This window comes from Ctenocephalides felis, unplaced genomic scaffold (genome assembly GCF_003426905.1).
Source record: "Ctenocephalides felis isolate EL2017-DRISC unplaced genomic scaffold, ASM342690v1 CF-g0.4_SCAFFOLD_03570, whole genome shotgun sequence".
In the NCBI taxonomy this organism is placed as follows: domain Eukaryota; kingdom Metazoa; phylum Arthropoda; class Insecta; order Siphonaptera; family Pulicidae; genus Ctenocephalides; species Ctenocephalides felis.
In genome coordinates this window covers 13,861,896-13,874,449 of record NW_020539724.1, presented here as the reverse complement: position 1 = coordinate 13,874,449, position 12,554 = coordinate 13,861,896, and the positions used below count along the sequence as shown (strand labels likewise).

Here is a 12,554-nt window from a genome sequence, read left to right as displayed (position 1 = left end):
ATGAGACTACACTCATACAAATTATATGTATATGTAAGTGTCATACAAAATATATGTATAATATAAGTAAATTCTTATAATTTTTAATAATTTAGGAAAAGTGTATATATAAAAAATATAAAAGAATTGAATAAAATGATTTTTTTTTTAACTTCCCGTAGGGTAAGTTATTGTAATGGAAACGAAAATCGGAATTGAAAATTTTTACATTTCTCTACGTTTTGAAGGTTTCTGAACATTTTGGCCTCAGAAACCTCAGAAAAAATGCATGTGTGTGTGTGTGTATGTATGAATGGATACAAATTTCCAGTCACGTTTTCGGGCGCACGGATCAACCGATTTGAATGGTTCAAAAAACATTCGATTCCTATTGATAGGGAGAAGAGCTGATTAATTATTGGCTAAGACAGGTCCAGCCGTTTCGGAGATACGGAGCAAAGAGTGCAGAAAATAAAAATCGACTTTTTAAGAGAATGGAGTATATTCAACTAGTAATGATTGGGAGAAGTGTTTATTAGTTTTTGGCAAAGGCAGGCCCAGCCATTTCGAAGATACGGAGCTAAATATGTAAAAAATGGCAGTTTTTGAGAGAACTAAGCGTCCGATTTAAATGATTCAAAGAACTTTCTGCTTGTCTTAACAAAATAATTAATTTTGGAAAAAAATATTTTTGTTTCAACTTTTTTTTTTAATTTTTTGTATATCGAAAATAATTCAGATTTTATTTTTTATTCTGACTATAGTTCTAATATACTTTACAAATAATTTCAACTTTGCAATTCAGTTTATATAATTCTTATAAATATTAGACAATGTTATAATATTAATAATAATCTATTTGAAAACATTCAGTATTCCGCGAACATTTCGTTACGGTACGGGAAGTTCCAGCAAATTGCCTTAAGGCACGATGCCACCCACCCCACTAGTTAAATTTCATCTTATGAATAGTTGTACGTAGCTTAAGCGTAATTATTCAAGTTAATTAGGCACAAGTCTAGTGCACAAGATCATACAACCTGCCGTAAGGAAAAATGCCATTTACACCTAATTATTTTAGAAACTTTATACAATATGTATCAATTTCCATTTTCACAATCGAATTCACAAATCAGTATACATGCAATCAAGCAAGAATACAAAAGAGAAACTTTGTAGTAAATATTTAAATTTAGCAAAATACATTTTTAATGCAACCGAAGTATTAGTACTGCTCTCATTAAATGTTTGTTTAAAAGTTACTCTAGTGAACTAAAATATCTGCTCAGGTTTTATTTTTATTATAATTCAGTTTAATGCGTATTTTATGTTCACAATAAAAATCTCGTTAAACTAAAAAAACTCACTTACTTTTATACTACTTTTATAAAACGTGTGCTACTGTAACATAAAATACAATAGGTCATCAATCTTTGTTAAGCCCTATGTTCTATATGTACATGAACCGAAAAATGGTACACACGTCCACAAAATAAAATGTGGAATTTGCGTATGTTCCCATATGTAAAAAGCACTATGTAGCTTCTCTAAATGGTGATTAATCATTCAAAATACTACATAGAGGAATTGTTGATAAACAAACGGTTCTGTGATCAATAAATCGGAATGCACTAGTTTATTGATTTAATGGTTTTCGACATAAAAAACGTATTAAAATAATACATTTTTTCTTAATATTTTTGGATACTCAATAATATATAAAATCAACTTACTTTGCCCGAGATTCCGTTAGGCGGCAATTGTTTTACGTTCCGCATCTGGCCGGTGCCCCATAATGCACCTCAACCTCGACCTACACTTTGTTTCAGGTTAAAAGCATGTTACTCGTATTGGTTGTCGTTGGGACTTTTTAACGGTGAAAATATTGATATTCTTTTGCTGAAACGGAAAAATTTGAAAATTGAAAATTGAATAGTGAGATAATTTCATTTATCTGAAAATGCTATTAGATACCCTAAATATCGAATATTTCCTATTCTTTTTGTACATTTGAAGTTTATATCACGATAAGTTTCGAACCTCGAAAAGTTGCACAAGTAGGTTGAATATTTTAAATCTGATCATGGACTGAGATTGAGTAGGTCAAAATCTACCCGAATTCATTAAATTGCATGTCATTGGAACGGGAAAAACAAAACCTCAAAAAAGACTTCATACTTTTTGCCGAAAAAAAAATAGTTTCAGAAAAGTTTAAACTATGAAACAGATTTAAATTTTAAATTTAGAGTGGTCATAAAATTTTGTTATAAAATATTAAAATAATATACAACAATTATAATTTAATTGATTTTATTGAAACCGATAGCATTTAAATTTGGCTTTCAAAACAATTGTTCGATTACTTATGTTTTTATAGTGTGCATATATATATATTAGGGTGGTCCTTAATATAGACATTTTCGAATTTCCTTGCTCCCAAGGGCTCAAATGGTTCCAAATTGATAAAAAACAATTCTCTCAAAGTTTTAGCTCTTAATATTGTTTTTTAGATAGTGCGCAATTCAATCAAAGTTTTGTATGAAAATAGCATTAAATTTTTTTTAAAAATTTTGAAAATGTTTTTAGATATAATTTAGCGAACAAATGAATCAATTTAATTCAAAATTTGTCGTTAAGTTATACCTAATTTTTTTTTTTATTTTCAAAATTTTTTCCATGCTTTTTCCATACGAAGTTTGATTGAATTGTGCACTATCTAAAAGTTAATGGTAAAAGCTAAAACTTTCAGAGAATTGTTTTTTATGAATTTAAACCATTTGAGCCCTTGGGAGCAAGGAAATTCGAAAATGTCCATATTAAGTACCACCCTAATATTATATATATATATATATATATATATACATACATATATATATACATATTCAATAAAAGGAACGACTTGTAACGGATAACACATAATGCTAATTTAGATTTCCATATTTTAGATTTTAAATTATAGCACACTGATGATGAGACAAACCTAGTAAAAACGTTTGTAAAATTATTATTTAATAAATTAGTGCAAAAAGAGAGTTGTTTGTTCATATTTCTAAATTAATATATATATATATATATATATATATGTGTGTGTGTGTGTGTGTGTGTGTGTGTGTGTGTTTTTTTGGGATGTTTACACATTCGGAAATACAATAGGCATACAATAAATAGGTATACGCTTAAGGATGCAAAAAGCAACCCTTCAAATAGAATAACAAACATCGCTCCCCTGTTTCATACTATCGTGTATGTAACAGAAATTAATGATACATGAAGATATAAATCTATAATTTTAGTTTTGTTATATTGCTGTTATTAAAATTTTATAATAGAAGAAAATTCAAAATGTTAAAATCGACAAAATGGATTGGGTAACTGTGTCCTACTAGTAGGCTCTTACGCAATTCCTTTGTTACGTAAGTTTCTTACAAAAATGTGTGCGAATATTCCCAAACGTGTATTTCCCCAGTCGCCCCATGCATTTCAACCCCCCAACGATCGACGGGACGCGCCTTACTGGCGCCACGCAGTCACTGCGATGTGTACAAAGTGATGCTCTTGATTTCGTCAAATTACTATTGAGACATCAGATTTAACGGCCCGGTTAACGGGAACGATTTTCATTAGAATCTCTTTTAATTAATTCGGAACCGAGGATAGATTATCCTGTAAATCGAATTGGTAATAAATAATTTATACTATAAATGGTTTTTTGGTACCAAGTCTGATACTTCAAAATTTTGGAATAAAATATATACTCGTATGTATATTTCCTTGGTGTGTATAGATTTCCATTTGTGTGTATATTTGATGTCACCGAAGTAAAGCTCACGTGATATATTCCACGTTCGTTGTTAGAACAAAGCCGATATTGATAGTGCCTTGTTACGTAGCACGCAAATGCCAAAGTGTATCAGAATAATAGGGTTTGTTAGAGCAAAACCCAGCCACCACCACCATGTATAATACCAAATACATTTATCAGTTGCCAATAATATATTTCATTCTTAAAACATGGTAATTTCTAAATTTATACGATTTTAATAGACTTATTTTCTTATATTTTAACACTAATTCGTTTTGAACCAAATATAAATTGAAATATGTGTTCTGATTCTTCAAAATGCTTTTTAAAAAGATTTTCGAATTATTTTAATAACAGAAAAAATTAACAGCAAATAATCCATTTACTAAAGAAATAAATTGTTAAACCGTTATGCTGAATAACATAAAAATCACATATTTATTTCTAATTATTTGCTCATTAACTGTGCCTTCATGTTTCATTTACTAAAACAAACATTTAGCGTTTAAATCTGATCCCTCAGTGGATGGAATAAATTTCGAACACTTTTTATTCTTGTGTAGTAACCCTTTAGAAAAACGCTAACCACGCCAAAAACTTGTGGGGAAGGATTTGCATAGACGTATACAGGGAACGCTTAATCCATTTTCACGGTAATTATTTAACAACCCTTGTGCTATTGTCATCCCTATCTTGTTATTTGTATATGTAAACTATAATCGGGATAAATATATATATATATATATATATATATATATATATACAGTAGAACCTTGTTTATCCGGACCTCGGTTATACGGATTCGCGATAATTCGGACTACTAACCGCGACCAAATTCTATGTATGTACATTCCTACAATTCGAATTTTGAACGATTAATGCTGCAGTTTAGTTTACGTTTGTAATGTAATCTAAGAAAATATATATGAACATACATAAGGAAGTTTCAATTTCTTAATAAATTTGTTATTTTTCATAAATACACAACAATATTCTTCATACATTCGATTATCCGGATGCCTAGCGACAACAATTAGTCCGGTTAATCGAGCTTCTACTGTATATATATATTTCTGTAATTAAACTGAAAACCAAACCAACTACAGCGCAAAAAAAACAAAGAACTACCTATGTCCAGAAATCCATCATTGTACAACTATGATTTTTTGGCTATTTTTCAAAAATTTGTTATTCGTCTTTTTTGCCCCATAGTCGAAGTAAAAATGGACAGTCAGGGGGCAGGGAGATCCGCCATTTTATTTGTGATTTTATAGAGGTTTTATGGAATATTAATGACATTATTTACTCAATGCGATTCATTAATTATTAAGCTGAATAAAAAAATTAAGAATTGTAATATAGATATGTATTTAAGGGGCACAACAAGTGTAACCGCCTAAAAAAGATGATTTTTGGGAATTTATATTAAAAAAAATACTTTATCAATCATTTCAAAATTTTAAGAATATATTAACACATGTTTCAAGAATACATAGTAAAATTTTGAAGAAAAAAATTAAATATTTTTTAAGTTATCGTCCATCGGCGCGAAAAAAAGGCTCTTTACTGCTGCAGTGATTCCGTGTACATGGATGAAATTTAAAAAAATAAAAATCTCATTAAACTAGATAATATTGTGTGTAAAATTACCTACGATAAAAAAAATAATCAAAAATTTATAAAATGGCGGCGTTTTTTAAAAAAAGTCGTTTTTAGACTGCCAAAATTCGATTTTTGATTCGATCAAAAAATCGATAGTTCATTTTACTGAGAACTATATATAGAATATGTAAATTTGATAGTGATCGGATCATTTGCTTTTGAGTAATCGCTGCAGCAAATTCGGAAAATGCTATTTCGAGAAAAACGCTTTTAAAGATAAAATGATCGTTATACTATATACAATATATATCCTCTTTAAATGGCTGTAACTCAAAAACTATTTAAAATATCGAATTAAAATTTTGGTATGTTATTTTTAAGGTATATCCTATCGAAATATGGAAAAATTTAAAATTCGATTTTTTGAAAATTTCACACTAGTTGTGCCTCTTAATCTTGCTTTGATAGGCATTTATAATAATCAGATTCATTTTATATTGAAATTCAATTATTGCAAATAGGATAAATGCAACTTCTGTTTGAAATATATATTTCATGGGCATCACATTTTTCACTGGATTAAACTTTTGTGCAAAACTTTGTCAGAAAAATGCATCATCAGAGTTGGAATAACTAATAATTTGCTAGTTTCTTATTATTTATACCTCTCCAGTATAAAGGTTTAGGTAGCTCTTTTACCCCAACCACGTGTATTATAGAGGTTATATAAAAACGGTTGAATCTAATTTAAAAATGACCCCCTGATGTTTCTATTACCATCACTGTTGGTAATTAGAGTCTATTATTAATAATTTGTTTGTTTAGAAAGTTTAAAGTATGTATTAATTTTCGACACAATCTAATTAAGCGATCACGTTCAATCCCATTCAATTCAAAACTCGAACAATTTCATAAAGTCAAAAATTATTCTAAGCACATTGTCGAGCGTAGGCGTCTGACATGCTGCCACCCTTATTATCGATTACTTCGCCGTCCTTTTTTCCGGCTTTGCTCTGCTCTTTCCTTCCCATTACATAATTCTATTCAGGGATTGGACAGGGCGAAGGGATGGTTTTAGAAAACCGCCTAAGTGAACCACCACTGTTTGCCGTGTGGCTCATTGAGTACACATTTATTGCGAGAAAGCCTATTGAATGGAAATCGAGAATGAATTGGAAATTTTGTTATTTCGATGCCTGAGATAAAGACGTGTCCATATAAAATTTGTCGAAGGGATAATATGATATTGAACAGACTATGATCTTAGGTCTTCATGAACTAAACATATTATTGCTGATCTAGACTTCGTACTGCTGATGATAAGTATTCTTCTTTATACAATAAAATCTTCATTCATGTAGTTGATTCATTTTGGACAGTAATTTTACTGAAAATCATATTGGACCTTTATGCCCCGACCTACTCTATATGTATATGTTGGGAAGTTCATTTCATCCTATCGAACCTGTTTCAGTCATACCTTTACCATTTTATGCTCAGAACGTTCTTCCATTGACTTCGATTCCGAACATCTTGTATCTTCTGCCTTTTGTCTAACTATGTTGTTTGCTAAAGAACACTCGAACCGCGAAGCCCAGAAAGCTCATTGAAAGCTCGACAAAAGCTTCGACCTTCCCTCCGTCGCAGGTCAATGACACAATTACGAGTTTCACCGCACTACACATCCCTGGCAGGGGTGAGATGAATGTTGATTGCTCCAAATGAATTTGCTTGTTTTCGTAATGATCTGCGTGTAGTGATATAATATATAGGCCGTTTGGGATTTGGTAAAGGAGGAATATTTACATGGTGCAAATGAGTGTTTAAACCATTCTTGTACCATTTTCTTCTATTACTACGTACGTGCTATAAAAATTTAATAAAATATATGTGAAATTTAATAAAAATCCCAAACGTTTGATACGTGATAGTGGTGCTAGAATTCCATTCAAAATAGCTTTACAGCTGCGGCCATAAATGCGATTTTTTCCAAATTCGAAAAGTAGAAAACGCTTCGCTCTGAACGATCGAGTTGCTTTTGGACTTTTTATTATTTTTCCTTCAGTCGGAAAATTTATTTCCGATAGCTGGAAAATACACATATAGCTACACTACCTTTAGCGTATTGCTGCTTTGAAATATTCATTGGAAATTCAAGGATAAATTTGAATATTTTAGCTTCTCAATTTGATTATTTCTTTAAGTCGACGCTTATCATTCGAAAACCCAGTTATTATTTATTTCTTCTACTCCTCTGATATCGATTTATCGAGTGTATTCTTAATATCCATTTCCAACTTTTCAATTAGTTTTATCTCGAATAAAACATCTATGTCTGTTATATGAGATTCTATTAATTTTTCAACTACAGTAGGACGCAGTTTAATTGTAATTTCTTTCCTGGTTGTGTTCATTGGCCGTTCAGATGGGAATTTGCATATGTGTTTCGACCTCACTTCTCTTTTAATTAAAAACAAACAGTTCTCGAATATTATATATACATACCTAGAAATAACCACACATACACACATATAAATTAATTTTAGAGCTGATTTTCAATTTGATCTTCCGTTATAAATAAAATGTATCACAAAGCTTATATTTTTTTATTCTTTTGCATTTCATTTTCGTGGCATTGTTAATTGTTTCATTTTATACTGATGGCTTTTCTATCAAACCAATAAAATTAACCAAATGTCTGAAAAATAAAATTCTTTTTCTCAGCTTTACTGTTGTGATAATGGTCTAGATAACAAATTTTGAAAGACATCAAAAAAGCACATTTCTACAATGATGAAGTAGCTGTCAGTTTTACTGAACGTAGTCAGATAATTGTTCGTTTGAAATGTGTTATTTGTTGTGATATAATTGGTTTGATTTTATAATATAATTAATATTTGCTAAAAGTCAAATTGGACCTTTGTGCCTCGCTCTGCTCTAATATATATATTTTATTAAATTTACTTTAATTCATCAAATGTTACTTGAAACTTTTCAAAAAGCAGGTCAAAGAAGAAATACTTAATTCATTTTCTATCTCTCCTCGCAGAAATTTAAAAATTTTGTATAAGCTCAGTAGTATTATTCACAAAAAGAATCTGAAAAACTTAAAACGTAATCAATAAGTCGAAAGACCAAAAAGAATTGGATGGATTATACTATGTTTCTATAGAAAGTGTATAAAACTTCCAGTTTGATTGTATTGACAAAATATAAACAAATTAATGAGGTTATTGTTTTCATAATACTTCATTGTATATAGTATTCAAACAACTCATCCTTATACTTAAAGTATTAATGTTTTTGATTCTCTAGAAATTGTTAGGATATACCTTACTTAGCAAAACAACGTTTGCCGGGTCAGCTAGTTAGTTAATAAATATATTAGATTTATAATTTCAAAACTTGAAAAACTATTAAACCAGCTCTTTTATTAATAAACATCCCACATCTACCTATGAATATATTCACAAAGTTACTCGGTATTTACACAAGCGCAAACCACTTGAACCGAAACAGCACATTTGCCATTTTGAAACGCTATGGGACATTAATTTAATATGGAAATTCAATTTTTGTACATATCGGAATGACATAATTAGTAATAGAAATCAATATTGAAATTTATATACACCATTTGATAATAGAAAGGCAATTTCGATGCAATGTATAATGTGATTCAGTAAAATTATTTTGTACCTTTCCCTATTCGATATCATTATTGCATAATTAATTTTGTTTAATCTGAAATCTCATTTTGGATTTATACCACACCCATTGAATTAATCCAAGTTGTAAATTATAAATTAATCAAACTATATAGAACACCTTGACAAGTTTTATATATCTCACTGTAAAGTTTCGAACAATTTATCAAACTGGAATAAGTTTCAAAACGTATAAAGTCATTTCTGGTAAAAAGTTACGGTTTTCCCAGACATTTTGTGATACGTATTTGTGAGGAATATGTAATAACATTTGTTTTACTATATACTTTCTATAATTTACGTTGTAGATAAAATCATGATTATTTGTCCAATAACCATTTGTACTTTATAAATGTCAATCACTCTTATTTCCAAACTGTAACAACCCTTTTTGAGGATATCAATCACCCCGGAACACATTCTACAATATATTCATGTAACAACTCATCCATGAAAATGCTGTTTACGACGATGAAATTTTTCCATATGAAATGACATGCGTCTGATAGGTCGTAAATTTTATTTAGAATTGGTACCAATTGATCTGAGGTAAAGGTAAATATATATATATTAATAGATTTTTGAATAAAATATATAGGTAGTTAAACTGATAAATATGTTATAAGGAGCTATTTGGTATATAATTCCTACTTTTACTGAAGTTATACATATATACTTTCTATATATGTTCAGTGGCAAAGTTTATTTGGAATCTGGATGATTGCAATTGATGAATGTATATTACAGAGTGATAGACATTTACAGAGCATTAAGTTAAGAGCATCTGGTAGGCATTACATGGCGCATGACCCGGGCGCTAAAAAACGCCCGGGTCGTAATGCTGCGTAGCCGATAGGTGTTGAAGTAACCGGAAATTATTGCATTTTTATAATTTGTTTGGCGAGTTAATTATTGCATTTTTGTGATCGAGTTTATACAATAATTGAACAATCCGATGCAACTTGTTACAATGGTACATTGGACCCTTGATGTGCCCCATCCACTAGGCGTTCGGACAACCATACAGTTTCTGAGTGTTAGGTTTGTAATATTTTCCATTTATATTTTTTGAACATTAGAGAACAATTTTGATATATCTAAATCTAATTTCAGGTGAAATACTATCAAGTTTCAGGTAAACTATTACCATGGCTTTCCCTCCTCGACCGAAAATAATCGTTGTAACAATGTAAATTGTTATTGAAAATATTCAAATCGATTTTTCGATCGGTCGTCGAATGACTTCGACAGTTGAATATTTTGAATTTGGAGCGGTTCTTTCCTCATTACAACCGCTTCCTGTTAGTGACATGTCCGCTTCGGCTACACCTCATGACCGTGACCATGATCTCACACAATATAGCATCACATAAATAGAAGAGGGATTAATTTTTTATTAATATAAAATACTGAAATAAAAAGACTTATTGGTAAATTGTGGTACACATATGGTTATTTTGTCGATATTTATTTTGTGGAATATATTTTGCTATTTTATCGATCGACATAGATCAATGAACATCAATATGTCACGGCCCGATTATTGATTCTGATCTGTCTAATTTCACGGAATCTGCGATATTTGCTTTTTGCTCCAATTGTTTCTGTGAGAACAATTTACTCAGTATCTATTATTTACATAAATTTTCTCTGCTTCATTTATAATATTTGCAGTGAAAATCCATTAAACTACCATAAAGATATTTATTAACTTCCCGAAGAAAAAGTTAATGTTTTTGCAAAAAATCCAATTTGTTAATTAAATTCCCGTAGGGTAAGTTATTGCAATCGTCCAAAAATCGAAAATTTTTGCATTTCTCGAAGTTTGAAGGTTCTGAATATTTTGGCATACCTCAGAGGAAAATGGATGTGTGTGTGTGTGTGAATGTATGTATGGACACAATTTTTCGGTCACGTTTTCGGGCGCATGGATCAACCGATTTGAATGGTTCAAAAAAACATTCGATTTCCTATGATAGGGAGATGTGCTTATTAGTTTTTGGCAAAGGCAGGTCTAGCAGTTACGGAGATAAAGAGGAGGAAAGAGTGAGAAAATAGAAATCGAGATTTTGATGAGGAACGATTTGAATGATATAAAGAACATTGAATTAGTAATGATTTGGAGAAGTGGTTATTAGTTTTTGCCAAAGGCAGGCCCTGCCATTTCGAAGATACAGAGCTAAATGTGCAAAAAATTGCAGTTTTTGAGAGAACTAAGCGTCCGATTTAATGATTCAAAAAAACTTTCTGCTTGTTTTAACAAAATAATTGATTTTGAAAAAAAAAAATGGTTTCAAAATTTTTTTCTTTCATTTTTTTTCAATAATTTTTTTTTGTATATCGAAAATAATTCAGAAATTATTTATATTCTGACTAAAGTTCCAATATACTTTGAACAAATAATTTCAACTTTGCAATTCAGTTTACATAATTCTTATAAATATTAGACAATGTTCAATTTTATAATAATCTATTTGAAAACATTCAGTATTCCTCGAACATTTCGATACGGTACGGGAAGTTAGTGCAATTGCCTTAAGGCACGATGCCATAGAACCCACTAGTTTATGTTTAGTCTGAGCCTGATTGCATTTCTGCATCAATTATCAATTAAAATAGGTAAATGTATTTTTTATAAATTACTATTTACAAAGTGGTCCATAATTTTCATTTTCCTTCCAACTATCATTTTCCTCCTTATTCTGATGTTAGCTATTCAAAGCACACACGTGCTCCAGATAGTTCACAAAATATATGAAGGAAGAAAAAACTTATTGTAATTTTTCACTGTCCATTCCGCCTGCAGCAATTTAAATATGATGAATGTTATTTCTTGCTCGGATGCGCTTTTTGCCAGGGGGCTGATGTGATAAATAAAATTTAAAATAAAATTTTCCACTATCGACAAAATCGGATAATTGAATCATTGACAGTGAGAATTGTTATTTTTTCCTAAATCTAGAAAAATTTACACTGAAATTTTGTGAAGTTTCAGTCCGCCTGAAATTCCATTTTTTTTTTGTTATAAACGCTTAATGAGTTATAAAGGCCTCTTGGATATTTCACAAATTTTTTATATATTATATTTTAAAAAAATGTACATTCTAGTTATAGGTACAAGTTACATTTTCCATGTCTCTCATTTGTTAATTCAAGATAAAATGTAAATATTTTCTTTTAATTTAATAAACATTAGTTATCCTTGACTGCTCACTATTAAAGTTTTCCTCATCTCTCAAATACAAGGATTTTTATATTTTGTTGAATAATATTTCTTTTCTATCAGGTTCCTCACTATCCTTATATTTGTGAAACTATGAAAATCTGTGGAAAACTTATTTTCTTTGCTTTAAATGCGAGAAAAGGAATTCTCGAAGGAAAACAATTCTAGTGAATAGTTCGCGTCGTTTTGTCGCCAAGTAAAAAATAGTTCACGGTTAATATCTTATGAATAAGAATTCTGT

General features: G+C 30.0%; 1 protein-coding gene and 1 long non-coding RNA gene across 2 annotated transcripts in view; one reads left to right on the top strand and one right to left on the bottom strand.

Moving 5' to 3' along the window:
- The window catches only part of LOC113383272, a 130,567-nt gene that overhangs the window by 31,916 nt on the left and 86,097 nt on the right, over positions 1 to 12,554 (bottom strand). The window contains exon 2 of the long non-coding RNA XR_003367726.1: positions 1,713 to 1,878. This is a non-coding gene — a long non-coding RNA (uncharacterized LOC113383272). The remainder of the gene's footprint in view (positions 1 to 1,712; positions 1,879 to 12,554) is intronic.
- Positions 1 to 12,554, top strand: part of LOC113383268 (fasciclin-1) — a 114,562-nt gene that overhangs the window by 18,038 nt on the left and 83,970 nt on the right. The gene's annotated exons all lie outside the window — the stretch shown is intronic.